General features: G+C 32.9%; 2 long non-coding RNA genes across 3 annotated transcripts; both read left to right on the forward strand.

Annotated features, from left to right (window-relative positions):
- The first annotated feature begins 2,220 nt into the window (after positions 1-2,220).
- LOC138339101 (uncharacterized) lies at positions 2,221-12,830 on the forward strand. 2 transcript variants are annotated; one of them, XR_011212153.1, is made up of 3 exons: positions 2,221-2,307; positions 2,518-2,644; positions 12,717-12,830. It is a non-coding gene; the product is annotated as an uncharacterized lncRNA (long non-coding RNA). The 2 variants fall into 2 exon arrangements; XR_011212152.1 differs by lacking the exons at positions 2,221-2,307; positions 2,518-2,644 and adding exons at positions 12,299-12,421; positions 12,523-12,615.
- Positions 12,831-13,079: 249 nt separating this feature from the next.
- LOC138339102 (uncharacterized) lies at positions 13,080-14,660 on the forward strand. Its single transcript, XR_011212154.1, has 2 exons — positions 13,080-13,442; positions 14,571-14,660. It is a non-coding gene; the product is annotated as an uncharacterized lncRNA (long non-coding RNA).
- The last annotated feature ends 6,791 nt before the right edge of the window (positions 14,661-21,451 follow it).

Genomic DNA, 21,451 nt, shown 5'->3' on the forward strand with positions numbered 1-21,451 from the left:
CAATGTTTTATTATGCAATGAATGATACGAGTGGCTTTAATGAGACTTCTTGAAGTCTCATTTGCCATGTGGCGACTCAAGGATGCCCTAACTTCTAGGGTGTACTTGCGGGTCATTAAATCGCAGTAGAGGAAGCCACTTAAGCTTTTGTTTTTCAATGAATCAAGGGCATAAATGGAAAAAATAAAGGAAATATATGAATGTTGGCTTGTGGTGGCGCCATGTCACTGGGTTGGTTGTAGATTTTCTTATATATATATATATATATATATATATATATATATATATATACACACACATACACACACACACACACACACACACACAAACACACACACACTCTCTCTTTACTTTACTAGGAGTTTCTGTAACTAACAACTATATACTCTTTACTAGGAGTTTCTCTAACTGTTTACCATCAATATGAGCCTCGTAATGATACAACGTCTTACTCATATTTCCAAAGTCGTTCTATACCTTGTCGGAGTATATAACACAACTGTATTGATGGATTCACTAAAAATCATGTTACATGAATGAAATAAGTAGCATACCTGTAAACTCAAAGGGCTAGTTACTGTAATATCCCGTATTAAAAACAGACAAAAATAAGCTTTTAAGAAATCGGCAGATGCAATCGATGATCACTATCGACGAACCATAGTCTAATCTACGACCCAACTGTGCATCCGTTGTTTGCCACTGAAACTCTCCCAAAAAGTCAGACCAGAAAATGGACTAAGTGTCGATCCACAGACAGATCTATGGTCCTTAAGTTAGACTACGGTCTGTGGTCTATGTTATTGGATTGAGACTCAAGTTACCCAACCCGTGACATGAACTACGAATGACCAGCACGAACCGTCGTTCAATCTACGGTCCGTAGGTCTGAGCGTAGGTGAAAGTGAGAAGTCAGTTATGGGGGGAAATGATGTTGGGTCAACTTAAAATTGTCGTAATTTTTAGCACAAAATGAATCAGGTGCCATATGACCTATGAAATGATATATAATTGAATTATCTTTTCGTAGACACCTATTTTGCGAAAATCTAACCTCTGAGTAAAAATTTATGCCCTTTTTAGTGAAGACCTGTCGAGCATACCCAAACGACGGATCGTCAGTACAGGTCGTCGTTTGGTCCGACAGCAAAATTTCCAGGGGTCTTTTGGTCTTTTCCTAGTTCATTTAACCCCTAAGATGCGTCGTTTAAGTCCTAAATCAACAGATTTTAGTCAGCTTAAGCCTAGAAACATAACAAGAACTTACCTAATTCAAAATCAAAAATAAAAACTTAGAAAATTAGAAGCAAGAAAGTAGAAAAAGGTCAAAAACCCTAGTTCAAGAACACAACAAGGTTTCATCAGTTCCAGCCCCGAAATCTAAATATTTCTCTGTGGAGTTCATCACTAGGTATGTGGTATTTCCCCCGTGAATCTCTTTCACCCATTAGATCCCTAGTTTTCAGTCAGTTCTTGATTCTTTTATCATGATTCACTACACTATTTTAGGTCTACGACAACACTAAATCTGGACAACGCTTATAAAGTGTTGCCTAAAATACTTTTGGGGACGTTTTTAAAGTGTAGCCAAAGATTTTGACTTTTAGTTACACTAATATTAGCAACACTTCTAAAGTGTACTCTTTAATGGGATAACCTACACTTTATAAGTGTTGTTATAGTTGGCAACAACTATTTACATAAATGGCCACACTTTTAAAGTGTGTTATTTTTATAATTGTTAATACAACACATGAAAAATGTTGCCTTAGTGTTTTCCCAAAATTTTAAATTCCCTCTAACATTTTAACATTAAAATTTGATCTCCCTCCATTTTTATTTGGCCAAAAAAATAAAACATTAAAGAAATATTAAAAATAATAAAACATTAAAAAAACAAAATGGGAAACATTACAGAAACTTCAGCTGAAACTTTCACTTTCAGCTGAAGAACACATTTTCATCCAGAATTGAAGAACCCATTTGCAAGAACTGAAAAACAGGATCGAAGAACGGAAGAAATCGATTTTCGTCACAAACTCTGTCAAAGTTCAGTTGAAGAACACCATTTTCAGTCGAAGAATCAAAGAGCAACACGATTCCTCTAAAGCAAACTAAAGAAGAAGATCCTCCTCTCCGAGCTTCGTTGTTCAAGATTGGAGAGCTGAAGAAGACGATTTTCTTCAAAGATTCTTGGGTAAACTGTTGTTCCATCAGATTTTCTTTTGAAAGTTGGAAGAAAATGCTTCACAAATCAACTTGCTTCATATCTTAAAGCTTTAGGGTTGTTGGAATAGAGTTTATCAGGTAAGATATTTTATCTTCAAAAGTCTAAATTATAGCTCTAAGATTTTGATATTCTTTTGTGTCAGTCCAAAATTAAAGTTAGGGTTTTTATGAGTTGTGTTATTGATACGAATTTTGTTGATTTAGGGAGTTTAGTTTGTAGTTGTATGACGTATAAATGGGCAGATTATCTTTGACAGACTAATTTTTTCTCTTGAATGTTGAATGTAGAAGCTGAAGCTAAGTCAAAAGTATCTGAAGAACTGAGTTGTAGCTAAGTTATCTTTCTTCGACGAACTGAAGTTTTGAAGTTGGCGATACCTATAATATTTTGTCCCTAATATAGATTTCGTCAAGTGTAAGTAGCTACTCTACATGAATTTGAAAAAGTTTTAATGTATGTTTTAATGTCACTGTTTTTTTAGTCTTTTTTAGTCTTCCTGAGTTCATGATTGTGCTCGTCTTAAGCTTGGTTTGTTCCTTTGTTAACAACATTGATTCTGTCTTGTAGCTATTTGCTGGTAAATTTTTTCTTTTTTCGACTACATGTCTTGAAGTGTCTAGAAGTCATTTGTTGTTTGTCTAGTGCATTTTTCAAGTATAGATCAGAAACATTGGTTCAATATTGCTTAGTTGTTTTGGGATCAGCTCGTACTATGAATTTGTTAAACTTGTTTTGTAGTTTGAGTTGCAATATATAGAAAATAAATCATATGCCTTAGAAATTGGAGATATAACATATATTTTTAAAGTCTAGAACGGGTGGAGAGGGAGCAGTAACTTGTGACAGTCTTTTCTGCTAACTGTTACTAGCAATAACAGAATAAAAGTAGAAGATTTGTTTTTGTGGTATGGACAACTTGTTGAGTTTTGGATATTGTTGAAAGTGAGGCTTGCTTCATCTAAGTTTTAGAAGAATTAGGAGAAGTTAGTGCAAACAAAATGGAGAGAAAGTCTTGTATGATGCTAAAGTCTGACCTATTTGATGAGTTAGATGCAACAGATGAGAAAATAGCTTGTAACTTTCCAATTTCATTACATGTCAAGTTCTTCCATATAAAATAGTAGTAAATAGAATTGTAAAGACAGTCTATGGTCAAGTGCTTTTTTCCTCACTGACTTTATGTTTCTCCTTCCTATCGACTTCAATGGTTCTGTCATGCTCCACAAAGTGGTGTTTCTTTTGAGCTTCAGGGGGAAGAGACCTATGGTGGTATCCACCAACATGTTTTCTCTGTGACTTCAGTTGTTTGATGCCTTTCCTTTTAGTCTATGTCAAACTGTGGATATTTCAGTTAGTAGTGAACAGGAATAAGCCTACTGAAGAGCTTAATATACATTTATTCTTTTGTAATTTTTGAAGAATAAACATGTTGTCATTTGTACGCTTTCAAGTTTGAAACTTGTGACCATATCTATAAGATTATAGTCTATTCATCTTCGTGATGAAACTAAATAAAAAAATAGTTTTAACATATAAGAATTAACATCAGAAAATAATGTTGTTTTCTTCTTTACATTCCTAATCATAGAGAACCTTCTCACTTTTTAACTATGTTTATCGGACTCTCCAAATATGTTATTACACCATTGCATATTCTGATAAGTGAACTAGAAATTGGACTCTCCAAATTTGAGTTTCACTAGCTAAGTCTACTTTGTCCAAAAAAGTGAACTAAAAATCATCTTTTAAGACTGCATATTCTGCTATCTCCTGATGTTCTGTCCTCTTTAATATGAATTTTGTCATACATACATAAAGCTTATACTTCTGTTCCTTCGCATGTTTTAAACTCTTCCAGCCAAGGACCTATTAAAAATGAGAAATTTGGGGTTGTTCTTTACACTTCTACTCCTCACGATTTTCTTGCTGAATAGTGAATTCAAAAGCTCTAATTAGATGATTCATGCTATGTTACTTACCTAGTACTGATTGGATATCTTTTTTATAGTTTGAAGGTTGATCCACGCTGATCTTACTTGCGACTTGTACCATTTCCATGGATCAGATGAATTGATTGAAAAAAATATAATGAAATATGACTTGACAAGTGTAGCATGTGCTAATGAGATAATCATCTCATTTTGGTATATTGAGGTCAGTTTATTCTCCATGTCTTTATATGTAAACATGAATATATAACTTCTTAAATGTCTTTAATTTATAGGACACATGGTAGAAATAAGGTATTAAAACTAGCATCTCTCACTTTTAGGACATGAAGTAACTCATCAAGTATGTAAAGAATACTGAATCAAAATAAGTGATACATACAACAAATATTATCCATTTCCTTTATCAAATTATGTGAAAGTTTCTGCTTTGTCACGATATATGTTAGATATGATATCCATTTCCTTTATACAGTCAATGGCATAGTGACAAAATTTGCTATAGAAAATGTGACGAAGACTAGGATAGTAATTGCAGATAGAGAGATACATATATTGGGATCGTTTTTGAACATTAGGATTGCTAGAGATTCACTTTGTAGTCTCATTATGGGGTCTTCCGCTGGTAAGGTTTATTACAAGGCCAGAGTTGTTATTGCCGAGTCGAGATGCTTTGAATTATTTTTTTATAGGATGTTTAAGTATCAAAGTTTGATTTTTTTTAAAATTATTGGATCTTTGACCAAGTTCTGTCTTTTTCAAAAGATGAACACTTTAAGTATGGAGTGATTATATGTGTACTAGGCGATGACCATATAATTTTGGTTTAATGGTTATATCTTTGTGTTATCTTATATATGCTAATGTTATATAATTATTCGTACTTCTTATGTGGTTTGTTAGACAATAATATGATTATTTCAATAAGGTTAGCTAGGTTGCCAGTGCACATTGTGTTTTGAAGACTTGATTTTACTTTTAATAACAGACTTAAACTTTTTGATTGCTTAACTACTCATTTCAGAGCAAATTAGAATAGTTTGAGACCATTTTGTTGGTGTCTATAATTTTCAGAATTATTGTGTGGATTGTTCTCGTCTATGTTTCTTCCCTACTGTACATGCCAGATATGATCATAAGAGTCTGTGTTTCTTCTCACTTTATATGACAGATATGCTCATAAGACAACACATCTGCATAGACATATTTTTTTGTGAAGTAAGAAGGATGTCATTAATAAAGCATCAAGCAGATGCACAGATTACAAAAGAATGATTTTTCTGTGTCAAGCAAACAGTTAACAACACTGATGATAAATTCTACGTAAGAATCCACACTAAATACGGGAGAAAGATAAACACAACATAAAGAGTAATCAAACATCCTACTTTAATGGTAATCCAACTGAAACAAATTTTTCTGTGTCAAGCAAGAGTATTTTAGAATAATCCAACTGAAACAAATAAATTTAGGCCGGTAATGGAGGTTTCATATCGTCATTCTGATGCTTTCATTATTTCACTTAAAGTTATTTCTTTCTACTCTTATGCTTGACCTTTTGAATATCTTTGGACTATGACGCATAATGTTTTTATTGATTGGGTTGGGTGTATTGTAGTTCTTTAGTTTACATTCATTCATGCCGAAATCTTAATAACATGATAACATTTATAAAAAATATTACACTCACAAAACATTCACCACAAAAAGTAAGGATAAAAAAGATCTTTCTTCATGTATCACAGATACAACAGTTCAGAAATATAAAAACTTGTTGTGTCACTAATACAGTGAAATTTGGAAACTGTTTTATTACTAAGACAACAAATATAAAAATTATTGTATTTCTAATACAAAGAGACATTCATAAGTCGTTGATCGAATATCTATTATAGGATCATAAGAATGTTTGCTTGAATGTTTAAACATGGTATTAGATATTTGATACTTCTCTGATTTTGTGTGCACAAGAATGAAATTTTAAAGCTTTAACTCTAAAAGCTCATAAAACTCTAAAAGTACTAAAGCTCCAAATTCAATTACAAAACTTTAACTTTTAATCATTTGAGTTATATTTATTTATTTTCTTTCTTAATTGTGTATATCCTATTAATTGTACTTATTTTTTTATTTATAGTATCATCAGCATTGAAAAACATTTGTGGAGGTTTAAAGGTTTGATTTGACATAGTGAACGCCTCATGACTAGGTAAGAAATTTTTATCATCTGATAACACATGATTCTGATAGATTACTCGTGACTTTTAAAACTTATTTGTTAACTGGTTCATGATTATTGCTGAAAGACTAAATATTGATATATTCTTCTAGGAGTTCACATATCCCATCCAAGGATTGGATGAATTTAGCAAGGTATAGCAAAGAGTATATTGATGGCATTGAATCATTTCTAGATTTTGCTTACTCTTATGGAGATCCTCATGGAGAGAAAATTCAGTGTCCATGTGCGAAATGTTGTAATATTCTTTGGAACCGAAAGAATGTAGTGTATGATCATCTAATATGCCATGGATTCATTAAAGGCTATACTAGCTGGATCAATCACGGGGAATGGGATATCAAGTTGAATGTTGATGATGATATGGATTACTCGTGTGATGATATTGATGGGTTGTTGAATGATCAATTTAGAGATGTTGCACAGGCTGGAGGAGTTTATGATGGTCCAAATGAAGATGCCAAGAAATTCTATAGCTTACTTGAAGAGGCAAACCAAGAATTATATTCTGGTTGTATAGGTTTCTCTAAATTATCATTCACACTTCGCTTATATTTGTTGAAGTGTTTACATGGATGGAGCAATGAATCATTCACTTCTCTTCTAGAGTTATTAAAAGAGGCGATTCCCGAGTTGAACATTCCTCAGTCTTACAATAAAACCAAGTCTATGGTTAAGAATCTTGGTCTAGATTATGATAAAATTGATGCATGTCCAAATGATTGCATGTTGTTCAGGAATGATCATAAGGAAGACGAATTTTGTCACACTTGTGGAGCTTCACGGTATATTCAAGCTCCTAAAGTTGATAGTGAGCTTGAGTCTTCAAAAAAGCAACATCGAGTTTCTGCAAAGACTTTGAGACACTTTCCATTAATTCCTAGACTCAAAAGGCTACTTATGTGCTCAAAGATGGCAGATTCGTTGAGGTGGCATGAAGAGAAACGTTCTAAAGATGGAAAGTTAAGGCATCCCGCTGATGGTCTAGCATGGAAAGACTTTGATAGGGTGCATCCAGATTTTACACTAGATTGTCGCAATGTGAGACTTGGCTTGTCAAGTGATGGATTCAATCCATTTCGAACCATGAGTATATCACATAGCACATGGCCAGTTATGTTGATGATTTATAATCTGCCGCCTTGGATGTGCATGAAATCTGAATATTCCATACTTTCTTTACATATACCTGGACCACGATCACCTGGAAATGACATTGATATTTACTTAAAACCATTGATAGACGAGTTAAAATTATTATGGGATTCTGGGGTTGAAACATATGATGCTTCCAGAAATGAAACTTTTCAAATGCGGGCAGCTCTTATGTGGACAATCAGTTATTTTCCTGCATATGCTATGTTATCTGGTTGGAGTACAAAAGGCAAGTTTGCTTGCCCTTGCTGTAACTATGGTACTAATTCTCGCTATCTTAAACATAGTCGAAAAATGTGCTATATGGATCATCGTGTTTTTCTACCGATGGATCATCCATGGAGATCAAACAAAAGATCATTCAATGGAAAAACTGAATTTAGGACTCCTCCAGCTCCTTTAAAGGGAATTGATGTTCTTAATAGCTTACGTGATTTTGAAAATGTGTTTGGGAAAAAGAAAAAGAGATCAAATGATGGCCCATGGAAAAAAAGGTCAATTTTTTTGAATTACCTTACTGGCAGCATAAATTGTTACGTCACAACCTTGATGTAATGCACATAGAGAAGAACATAGTTGATAGCATACTTGGAACTCTTTTGGATATTTCAGGAAAAACAAAGGATCATGCAAAAGCACGGTATGATTTGAAAGATATGGGAATCAGGAAGAACCTTCATCCACAAGATACAGAAGATAGTAAGAGAACAAAGCTTACAAAGGCATGCTTCTCAATGACAAATGGAGAGAAATCCATCTTTTGTGGAGTTTTAAAGACAGCCAAGCTACCTGATGGTAGTGCCTCAAATATATCTAGGTGTGTGCACTTGGATGAAAGAAAGGTGTCTAATTATAAAACCCATGATGCTCATTTCATGTTACATTACTTGCTTCCAATACCAATTAAAAGCATTCTTCCTGATCATGTGGCTATTCCTTTGATTCGTCTAAGTTCCTTCTTCCATCGTTTGTGCCAAAAAGTAATCACATTGGAGGAACTAGATTGCTTAGAAGTAGAGATCATAGAAACAGTAAATCAGTTGGAGCGAATTTTTCTTCTTTCATTTTTTGATATCATGATTCATTTGCCTATTCATTTGGTGAATGAAGTGAGATTAGGCGGCCCAGTGCAAAATCGATGGATGTATTCCACTGAAAGAGAAATGGGTACATTCAAATCATACATTCGCAATATGCGTTTTCCAGAAGGTTGCATAGCAGAGACACGAGTGGGAATAGATTGCATGAATTTATTCTCAAAATATCTGCATCGGGGTGTGCATACCAGATTTAATAGGAGAGCGCGAAATAATGATGAATGTGACCCAAGTGACGCAGAACCTGTGAGTTTGTTTTCTAACAAAGGATTTCCTTTAGGAGCAAAGAAAACTGATCCAATCATTTTAGATGACAAGTCACTAAGTCAGGCACATGCATACTTATTGGGAAATTGTGACGATGTTCAAGAATATATTAGGTACCTTAATTTGAATATAGTATTCTTTTTGTATAATTAATTTTTATCTTACTTAATTTATTATTTTAACAAATAAAATAAATGTTTTGTAGAGAGCATGAGCAAGAGGTTAATAATCAGTCACGAAGATCTAAATGGAGAAAAGCAAAGAATCATTGTCAAAACTTATCTCAATGGTTTGAAACTCGTGCTTTGCAAGAGGATGTGTCTGATTTGATAAAACAATTATCTAGAGGACCAAATTCTGTTGTGAAAAGATATTCTGGGTATCTCATAAATGGATATAGATTCCATGTTAGGCAGCGTGATACAAGGCGTAAAACACAAAATAGTGGTGTTACACTAATTGCCTCAACTACAAGCTTTGCAAGTTCAAAGGATAAAAATCCGATTGCTGCAGATTTGACTTATTATGGTAGAATAGTTGATATTGTTGAATTAAACTATTACAGCCATTTTAAGGTTGTTTTATTTAAGTGTGATTGGTATGAGGTTGAAAAAGATGTTTAAGGCCTTACTTATGTCTATTTTAACAAGAGATGTTCCCAGGAAGAGCCTTTTATGCTTGCATCTCAAGTACACCAATGCTTCTATGTGCAAGATCCATATGATCAAGATAAACATTATGTTATGAAGACTGTTCCAAGAGACCTGTTTAACATGGGTGATGAAGTTGAATCTAATCTCCCACAAAGTTATGAAAATGAGCCATCTGAACATTCGAAGGGTCCATCTATACCAAAAGATAATGGTGAAGTACTCTTAACAAGGACTGATTTACCAGAAACAATCATTGATGTGCCTGTGGAGGAATTTGTCAATCAACAACTTGAAGTCGAGTATATAGAAGAGTTTGAAGATGAGTTCGAAGATGAGTCTGAAAATTAGTATGAAGATGAGTTTTCAGATGCGCTTGAAGACGAGACTGAAAATGAGTATGAAGATGAGTTTGATGATGAAGTCGAGTCTGAAGAAGACACACCATGAGTTTCATATAGTGCTCACTCACTGTTTTTTTTTTGTAATATAATAGTTTTGTTGTGATGATCATATAGTGCTCACTCACTGTTTTTTTTGTAATATAATAGTTTTTTTGGTAAAACACATTAATATATCTAATCTGTAGAATGTAATATGTTGCCTTCTTATCTGATTATTATTTTATTGAGGAACCTATACTTCTAGCTGATTTTTGCTTGATTTGGTTGTTTGTTATTAATATACTTTCTCGTTTAATTTTATTATCAGGCAGTTGGCATTAGAGGCATTCAACTCTGTAGTTTGAAGTTGCTTCTGATTTGGTCGTTGTCCGGAGTTTGTCGCTCCGAGAGAGGTACAACTCTTTACCTTTTATTAATTTAAGTAATAAGAAGCTCTCCAGTTTTTAAACAGTCGCGTCTGCAGTTGTTTGAAATATCTTGTTTCATATGTTATCAATTTTTTCTGTTTGTTCATGTAGTTCTTCCAATTTCAATTCGTCCTGTTTTACTGTGGTATTCAGTTACATAGTGGTATTAAGTTACACTCCTCAGTCCCTATTCATTCTGCTTTATTAGAGCCCATTTCTTTACAATATTGAGTTATGCCTTACAAAAAATTCACTAAATCCCACATGCACATTGTTAGCTAAGTCTATAAGCAGACTAATGAGTCTTATGACAAATACCAAATTTAATTAAATTGTATCAACAATTATGCTTTATATCAGTTTGTTGGTATTGCATATATGAATCCTTTATATGAGAGATCCTGACTCTGTGTGTATGATTTTATGTCTACTTCCTCTTTTAGCACCTTTACTCATTATAGTGTTGCACCTAGATTGTTGTACGTATGTGTGTTTGACTTATTATGTGATTTAAAATGTGTTCTGTAATTACATTACTGTTTTGTATAAGTTCTACATTATTATACAGTACTTTAATGTATAAATTCAGGAAATTTTGGGAGTTCTGGATATTAGAGAAATTCTGAAAATTTTAGAAACTAAAATGTTGCAATCTACTATAAGAAGCTATCCATCTGTGAACCTTATATCAAAATTACATTGCTGCTGCTTCTTTCACTTAAACAATCTTATTATTTTGTAGGTTTACTTACTATTGGGAAACAAATTGAAGAGATTTAAACAAAGCAAAAACAATGAATCAATCAACAATGCTAAAGAAAAAGGGTTTAAATCCAAACAAAGGTCAAAGTCCATTGAAGAATCTGGATGTTGATATGCAATACCGATCAAGTGCTGAATTGGCCAACAAATTCAAGATTAAGAGAGAACAACTTGCAAATGAACGCAATGATAAAGCTAAGAAAGAGCAGGCACTAATATCACATAAAAGAAAGAATTTTGAGGATTTCATTCCACAACAAGGAAAGAGTAAATTGCTTGGGAACAAATCAGTCATTCAATCATCTTCAAGGTTCCATACGTCATTGAAGAAAGATGTTACTGCTTCAGCACATGCGACTGGAACAGCACTAGGTAATGGAGAGGCACGACATGATATTCTTGATCTACCGAATTGCAAACAGGTAAAGAGGAAGCCGGTCATACCAGCTAGTACTCTTGATCAGTTTCTAAAAGATCAAGGGATACACAAAGATGATGAAACAAAACGTGACAACAACACAACAAGTGATGTCGAATTTATGCATACTCCTACTATTAATGAACATAACAAAGGATTGGATGATCGTGTGGAACAAGAAGAATTCAGTAAAGATAAATGTGATGTCGAAAAGGAAATTGACATGGATTGTAGTACAAAAAGTATGTTTTAAACCTTGTATGATTTAGAACTCATTATAAAAGAAATATCTTATTTCACGTCTGTTAAATCAATCTAGAAATGTCGAAGCCAAAAAAAGTTCGAGGACATACAACATGTAAGGATATTCATGCAAGAAATTTGGAAGAAAGAAAGGAGGTTACATTTGATAAAGGACAAGCGGTGGGACCAACTAATAAGATAGTTTCACAATTAAGCAACTTTATAGGAACAATTGCAAGGAATCCTAGATTCATCAGCTTAATGTACACTAGTTGGCACGTGGTGCCAAAGGATACTAAAAAGCTCATGTGGGAATACGTCAATGTAAGAACTACCACTCATGAGAATTCATATTTTTTTTACTTACTGAAACTAAATATATTTTATTTTGCATAGTCCAAATTTCTACTTCCAGTAGAAGGAAAGAAGTGGGTGATGACTGGTCTTCGTGATGCTTGGAGGCGACACAAGTAAAAAATTAAAAAGAATTTTTTTGATAAAGACAGTACCCTTGAGGATATGCTAGCAAAATGTCCTGATGGCATTCCACATCATCAATTCCGCCAGTTGATCGAGTATTGGAAACACCCAACTGTTCAAGTAAGGTTAAAATGGTGCATTTCCACTCATCGACTAATTCTGTGTCATATCTTTTCTTTTTATAGATATCAATTCAATTATCTCTTTGTTTTTAACAATAGGCTATATGCGAGATGAATTCTCAAAACAGGAAAAAACAAAAGTGGAGGCATCGAATGGGACCTATTAATTTTGCTAGAGTACGCGTGGCATTGGTAATACTTAGCTGACATTTCATACAAAATTTGATTTTCATTTTTTTGTACTTTATAAGAACTTACTGATTTTTTAAAATTTCTTTTGATATAATCTATAGCGTGCAGCCAAAGACAACAACGAAGAACCATCAAAGCCTGAAATATTTATTGCAACTCGTACCAAGACGGGAAAGGAAATCCAGGCTGATACCCAAGTTGCAATAGTAAGTTTTTCAAAGAGGATTATTAGTGAACTTTATTCAGACTTAACATTTATATTGTGGGGAGTTCGACTACATTAAATTTTAATCATGTATGCCTTCTTCTTCTTCTTCTTGTGCAAGTTCAAGGAGATATCAATTATTTGTCGACATTGTTTAATTATTTTTTACGAAAAGTTTTCATAATGTTTTAATGCTTGATACTACTTACAATTCACTATGGATGCCAATTTTATTCAATAGGCTGAACTTGAAAGTCGCCAAAATTCTGGGGAAACAGCTGATGATGCATTTAGGGCAGTGTTTGGAAAGGAGCAGCCTGGTCGAGTTAGGTGCTATGGTAGATCAGTGACAACAAGTTCTTTGAAGAAAGATGAGGAAATTAACAATCTAAAACAAAAGCATGCCGATGAAATCACTTCTCTAAAGGAAGAATTGAGAGAAGAAATGCAACATTTATTCACTCGATTGCTGCAAAACAACCCTGGATTGAATTTTCAAGATATACCCGGGTGTGTTGGATCTAACCTTGCTTCACCTATTGATGCAAGTAGTGCACAAGCTGTAAAAGGCACAAATCTTCCATATTCTTCGGGGTCAGCTCAAGATTCGGTTCATCAAAAGGTATTTTATATTTCAAATTCTCTATTAATAGTGTCAATATTGTTTTTCTTCTAGTTTAGTTTGTGTTATTGGTAATGAAATTCAAAACTTATTTTTACTTGTCTAAGTTTAGTCCACCTATTTATAGCTGTTAAGAATGTTTTTGTTTTTGGTTTAAGCATTCGAATCGTTAGTTGAATAATTGTTCCATTAGTATTGTGCAATTGAGGAGTCTGTGGCTAACACATTATGTTTTATGGCATATTCCAATGGTGTTCAATTAAAAAAATGATGACACTATTTTCTACCTTTAGCTTCTGAATCCAGCTCATTGTAAAGGCTATTGTAGCTGGTCTTTTAATGGTCTGTCTGCACCTTTATGAAGCTATTGCTATTTTATTCATATTGGTGTCTGTTAGCTAGGTGGTTGTGGCTGTTAGTATTAATGTGGTGCAGCCTGTGATCTTGTGGGTAGATTTATTATGTTTGATAGATCCTTAATGGTTACTTGTTAAACTACAGACAAGGCAGAGAAAATTGGAGAGGAAAATCTGCAGGGGTTTTTCTTGCTACTGGTCCTCTATTTTTTGTTCATTGTCTGTTAAATCTTTAACTTGTTCAAGATTTTGTTTGTGTCTTTTTATAGCATTCCTTCTCTTCTTACTAAACATTTCTCTTGTCTGTATTTTTTGTTCACTGTCTGATGATGAACCTTGCCCTAGAGATACAGTCTGATGATGTTTGTGTCTTTTTTGTATGCACTAGAGATGCAGTCTGATGATGAACCTTGGCCTATGCTGCAGTTCTTTGAAAATATCATGTTCATGTTGTTATGTATTGATTTTTGTGGACACTTCTAGAGTATGTTATGAACCTTGTTTCTAGTGGTCATCACTGGTTTGTTTGAACTACTTGTGTGTAATTTTTACATTGAAGTTTACAACAGAAGACTGCACAAATTAAACTTTTGAAGTTTAATTTTTGAGAGCCAACAACAGAAGACTGCACAAATGTTGTAGTCCTTATAATGTGTAATTTTTACATTGAAATTGTATTTAGATTTGGATTGGTTGTCTTGCAGTGAATTCTCTATGATTATGCACTTCCACAATTATTTCACAAACTTATAATTTTATTTTAAATGTACAGGAAAATGTAGGTAACTGAATTTGAATTTGGCCAGAAGTAAACTCGATCCATTGTGGCAAAAGATGAAGAAATTTTTGTATTGTTGTCATATACGTTTGAATGACACTTTTGGGTTTTTGGAACTTGTTGATATTAGAGATCTTTAAGCAATCACTTTCTATGTTTTGGTTGTACATGAAATATTTCTCGAAGTTTATTTGAAATATCTCTTCAATTTAATGCTTAATTAGTTCATTTTGTGTTTTAGGTCACTTGTATGTATGTAAATATATTATATATATTTATGCTACATGTAGGCTTATAAATGTTTAAGTTACACTTTGTAAGTGTTGCTCTAGGTAGATAAAATGTTACACTTTGAAAGTGTTGCTCTAGGTAGATATAAAGTTACACTTTGTAAGTGTTGCTGTAGGTGAGATATAAAATCAACACTTTATAAGTGTTGCTATAGATGAGATATAAAGTTACAATTAATAAGTGTTGCTATAGATGACATATAAAGTAACACCTTATAAGTGTTGCAATAGATGAGATATAAAGTTACACTTTATAAATGTTGCAATAGATGACCAATAAAAGGCAACACTTTTTAAGTGTGACCAATTAATCTAAAAAGGCAACACTTTTAAGTGTAGTCTAACAAAAAATAGGTGTTGCTAATGCACGTCTTCAAAGCGTGCCTTTATACCTATTTGGCTACGCTTTATAAGTGTTGCCAAAGGTGGCAACATTTAAAAAGTGTTGCCTAATGTCAAAGGTTACGCTTCTTTTGGGCAGCCCCTAAAAAGTGTTGCTGAATGTCCAAAAGTGTAGTCTTTTATCAAAGGCCACACTTTATGCTAGTTTAGGCTACACTTACGTGGTGTTGCTGTAGGCCGAAAATGGTGTAGTGATTAAACTTAGAGTTCCTATAATTACAGTAGATCATCATGACTTAGTTAGATATATGTTCCAAATTAGATTGTAAAGTTATTATTCATTTTATCGCATTAATTTCAGAACCCTTGCTATGTATTTCTTTAGTTCTTGAATTACACATGCTAGGTCAGATATTTCAATTACTTCAGATATACATGCCTCAGTTATTAATGCATAATTATCAGATAAATTATTTCATTCTCAGTTTGCATGTTAAGTTTTGAGATATCCAGTATTTATAAAAATTCAGTCATAATTTCTTAATATTTAATTCATTGGGAGTAGCATAATATCGAGTTGGACTAGGGTTCAGCGTACCCAAATAGTCCCAGAACTACTACCCAAGTAGGTTGTAAGTCCCCTACGTGGGCATCAACTTAGTGATCACACCACCATGGCTTTACACCTCTTACAAGGTATATTGGGTCCTCACGATGGGGCATATATATTAGACTCCACACTTAACTCATGTGGTTTTATTATCGGTTATTAGTAGCCATCACAGTTCAGCCAGACTCTATTGTATTGACCATATTTACAGCTCGGTTAGTATTTAGTCTCAATATGTTATAAATTTGGTCATTTCATCCAGTTAGCTCAGAATTCAGTATATCATGTTCATAACATTATACTTGCTTTTATACTTGTTGAATTTTTCTTTATTTCAGCTTTACTCTATCCTACATGCTAAATATCTTTCAAGTACTGACGCTACGTGCGTTTCATCTTCTCGTGATGTAGGTTCAGGTTTTTAGCATTGATATCACACTTAGATCAATTTCTAATCTCCAGTTCAGCAGAATCAGTGGTGAGTCTTCATTGTCCGGGGACAAGAGTCATGAGTTAATTTAAGTCTTTTAGTCATTTTGTTTCAGTTTTTGCTAGACTTAGTTGGGCTTGTCTCAAGATTTTTAGTCAGTTAGAGTCTATTTTCAGACATAGTTAGTTTCAACTTAGTATTGAGTTAATAACTTCTTTGTATTAAAATCATAAGTTTTTCATATATCTCAGTTTTAGCATATGGGTATTATCTATCTTTTTATCTTTATTATGATTTAGCTTTCGCATTAGTTTATTATCTTTAGTATGCTCATGATCATGCCAATAGGTTTAGCTTTGGATCACTTGTTGTCCTTGATCACTTGTTGTCCTTTATTATGATAAGCTTTCTGTTATATCATTCGTGTAGATGATACCTAGAACATGTCTCAACATCTACCTCTCAAAAGGAAAATACATAAAGGAACTACCTAAGAGAGACCGAATCAACTTTTCTCTTGCACAAGCCTAAAGTTTTGGCACTGCGATGGCTGATCTTCCTTCACATAAGGACAATGGGAAAATTGTTCCCTTTTGAGCACAACTTCACATTGACAACTTCCTATGAATATGATTGATTCTCATTAACTGAAGGGAGGAAGTTTGGTACTTTACTGCTAGAGGTGTAGACATAAAACACATATTCAACAAATTTTTATTATAGGAAGGAAACACAACTTTGCACTTTCCCTTGGTAATAAAATACATATAAAATATCTCGTGAATGAAACACTTCTCCATAAATGTAAACTTGTGAGATACGGAGAGTCTTGCCCAAATACCTTTCTAGATCTGCCAAGTGTCAATAATATACTAAAACCTTTTGCAGTCAAACGATGCTTGTGTTACTTCCAGAGCTCTATAACATATTCTATTCCGTCAAATTTAGGGTTGGTTCCACCATATAATATATAACAAAATCCTTCCCCACCAATATTAATCTATTTATTACATTCTATTTATTACATTCTATGAATTGACAAATGGATGTGGGGAGTGAAAAGCTTAACTTCAGCCTCAAATCATTTGCTGAAGCCGAGTGAGCGACGACGGCGCGAGGGGGCCCCTTCTTCTTAGCTCTTTAAGAATTAAAGGAAGTGTTTCCTTATATAAGGACAACAATTTCTTTTTTTTTATCGATATGGGAGAAATGACTTTTCATTTGCACTTTGCAAATCACTTTTCATTTTTCTTCCAAAATAGTTTTCTCACTTTTCATATTCTTTCTTTTCTTCACACTTGCTAGACCCAACAATACTCAGACAAGTATTGAAATTCTGATATCTTAATTTTAATACTTATCTTAATATTTAGATGTGCATTCACATGTAAACCTCTAAATTTTAATGAAAACAAATGACGCCTTATTCTCATTAGACTCTTTCTGAGACACTTTTATTATTAGAAAAAAATTATACGCCATATTTTTTTCTTCAAAAAATATTCAAGCTTGTCTCATTTTTCAATTTTATTAGTCATCCAAATTATTTCCAATACACTTTAATTTTTTTCTTTCTATTTATTTATGAAGAATTGATAAAATTTATTGCAATTTTTTTATTTGATTAAAGTGCAAAAACAACTTTTCATACATAATGTGATTATATTCTATGTAAGCTTCCCTATATCTTACTTCTTTATTTTGTAATGGTTTCTTTGTTGCTTTTATTGTTACTAGTACTTCTTAAGGTCCAAGTCTTTCTGATGATATACCTTAAAACCTGTACTTCCGACAGCAATTTGAGCGACTTTTTCAGTTTGTTCGAAGAATCGAGGATTGGATGTACACAACCCCACCTGAAGAGGTTAGGTTATATTTTTTTTTCATCTAAGCTTCTCCTCAGTTACAGCATTTATTGTCGGCTCTCCTCTGAAGGATATCTTAATTTTCCTTGTATGAGGACAATATTGCTTGTTAATTAGTTTCCTGCTTTGTTATTAAGTTGATGCAAATTTGAACCATTACATGACATTAAATTACCAATACTGGAATAAAGTTGTAATCTCTTTTGCAGATGGAACTTTAGGTTTGCATTACCGATATTTTAAGTTGACACTGAGCAAAAATTTGGTTCCCTTATTTGTAGCTCAGTTGTTCCCTTTATCTGATCTAATTCACACACCACAATCACAATCACAATCATAATCACAAGTAGAACATCATGATCATATGTGATCAACATTGCAACATTCATACATATACAAGTATTATAATGAAGCACGGACAAGCATACATGGCATAATAATGAAATAACGACCATCACCTACCTCGAAACAAGCTTGAAACCCTAAGAACTTGATCCTCCCCTTTCCGGATATGTTCATCTTGTTCATGGTCTACAAACAATCAATATAATGCAGGAATCAATAAATAATAACTAATTATCTAGATTACTAGAAATTCTAGAACCCTGGATCAAAACCATGATTCCAATCATCAAATTTAGGGTTGGTTCCACCATATAATATATAACAAAATCCTTCCCCACCAATATTAATCTATTTATTACATCCTATGAATTGACAAATGGATGTGGGGAGTGAAAAGTTTAACTTCAGCCTCAACAGGAAAATTGTGACCCGAGTCCAAATCGTGAGCCCATCTCGACCTTGTCAATGTACCGTTGAGAGATTGTACAATTTAGTACAAATTCAAGCTGTTTGGCAGCATTATCTTTGGGGGGGGGGGGTAATTACAGAGAGTTGAAAAAAAAAAAAAGGATACATTAGAGGGGCAAAAGAAATAGAGTAAGAAAGGTCAGAAGAAATATATATATACATAGAAACATGCAAAACAGAAAAAGGAGATACTACAGTGACTGGGGGCCTAGAGTTTTATGTTTATTTTCATTCTCCACTCACGAAAACTCGTCGAAGTTTCATTGTAGCAGCAGTGAGGTCGTCTTCCACTCGTTTCTCGTCTCGGGTCGCTGCCCCGAACAAGGTAAACAATTCATTATCCCTTTGTTTCTTTTAGTGTTGACTGAGTATGTAGCTTTTTATAGAATTTAAAAGCGAATTCATGTGAAGTGTTTGGTATGATACTATTCCCTTTGTCTTATTTTCCGAGATGGTTGGTGTTCTTGTTTCCGGGAGAGTTCAATGCACTCTAAAGCTTATCTTTTGTTTGCGTTTTTTTAGTTATGGTTGTGCTCTTTTTCTTGCGGATTGAGTCTTTTAAATGCATTTTAGCATGATTCGGGAGTGCTCGTTTTAATTGTTTGGAGGGTCCGGTTCAAATCAATGTTGTTCCTTGTTGCGTATGTATTGTACTTAGGTGTTAGATTTGTTTCAGTCTCCAAAGTTAGTATTTGGGTAAAATGAGTATTAGCTAGTAATATCCTTTCTTTGTACATGTGTTACTTGTGTATACATTCTGTTTTGGAGTAATTTAGTGTTAGCTGTTAGCGTATATATCTCACTCTTCCTCGACTATGAAACCTTTATGGATCATTTTCTTATTCCGATAATAGCTTAATGTAAAAGGATTATCTAGTTGTTTATAGTCTTTGGTTCTGATGTTTTCTCATTGTTTTCTTTTATAATATTATTTAAAACTTAGTAGAAGACTACTCTCACTTACTTACATATCACAACCTTAACACGCAATTTTCTTCCTTTTTCACTCCTTAAATCTCTCCCTAATTTCATTCCATAATCTTATCAGTTACAAATTTCATATCAATTTGATTTACAAGAGCATTCTCGCTCCACTAAATCAAATTTAAACTACTCAATAGTTGTCTTCATCAATTTTATTTTTCTTCTATATTTCTTGATATAGTGTGTTACCTCCATAGTCGTCTTCTTCAATTTTATTTTTTTTCTTATTATTTCTTGATACATACGAATTAAGATTCTTATTTTAGTATTATAATTGTTCAACTAGTCGAAAAAGGATGCATCTAGGACTTCTAAATAGATTGTGAAAATAACGTTCAAAAAGACGGAAAAAACTCATCTACTAGTGGCTTTAGTAAGGACTTTGGATCGAGATCCATGAATGATGTCTATGTTAATAGTTCAAAAAAACATACAAGGGTAAATATAGAAAAAAAAACTACATTTATCTTCTTAAGTGAATGTTGAGAAGGAGAAGTCGAAATAGATCAAATTGTTGATTTTCTTGTTCATTTTTTTCTGATATATATGGGTTCAGATTTTTGATGTATAATGTTGTTTTTGTTTCTTAAATTAATATATAATACCTTAATTTCAACATTATGATACATTACAATTTTATCATGTACAATGTATCGTGTTTAAATACTAAATTATCTTATGATTATAGTTTGTGATATATTGATTGTTTTTTAATGTATCTAGTTAACTTTGTTTCTCAAATTAATGTATAATGTCTTTGTTTCAACACTTCGATACATTAGGATTTTATAATGCACAATATATCGTGTTCAAATATTAGTTTTGATATATAAATTTAATTAGTTTTCAAACTAGAAAAAAAAATTCTACCAAATGTATCATGTATCTAGGTGTTTCTATGTATCTTCTATCTTGTTCAAATTTAGAAGGATATGTATCCGTACACAATACATGATCCATTTAAGTGTCACACAAGCATGTATCAGATTCATAAATTGTGATACGTAAATGTTATTATCAAAAGTCTATTTAGTTTGAGGAGATATGTGAAGACCTTGAAGATCATGTACACAATATTTTGTCATCTAAACAGTACTATATCAAATATATTTTTATCAAACACAACTGTACAAATTGTGTGTTAGATGTACAATTTTATAGAATACAACATGATACTCTATATTGTATCAGACACACAACTTTTTATTTTTGCATGAGCAAATACACAATTTTTTAGACATGATACGTAAGTTTGAATTTATACTAATGGTATCTGATACGTTGAAACTACCACAAAGTAATGTATCAATCTCAAACCTAACATTTGTATGGAAAACAATTACTTAATGTATCTAGTAGAATTACAACACATATCAATTTAAACGAGATACATAAATAGTAATGTATTTATAAATCTATTCATATCAAAAACAAAATTCAAAAGAACGATTACACAACATTACAAAAGGTATGAATGATATATCAAAGTTATGCATCTCTTTAGCATTTGTATTTGTTGTTTCAATGCATAACGAATACAT

The sequence above is a fragment of the Solanum lycopersicum genome, chromosome 10 (assembly GCF_036512215.1).
Source record: "Solanum lycopersicum chromosome 10, SLM_r2.1".
In the NCBI taxonomy this organism is placed as follows: domain Eukaryota; kingdom Viridiplantae; phylum Streptophyta; class Magnoliopsida; order Solanales; family Solanaceae; genus Solanum; species Solanum lycopersicum.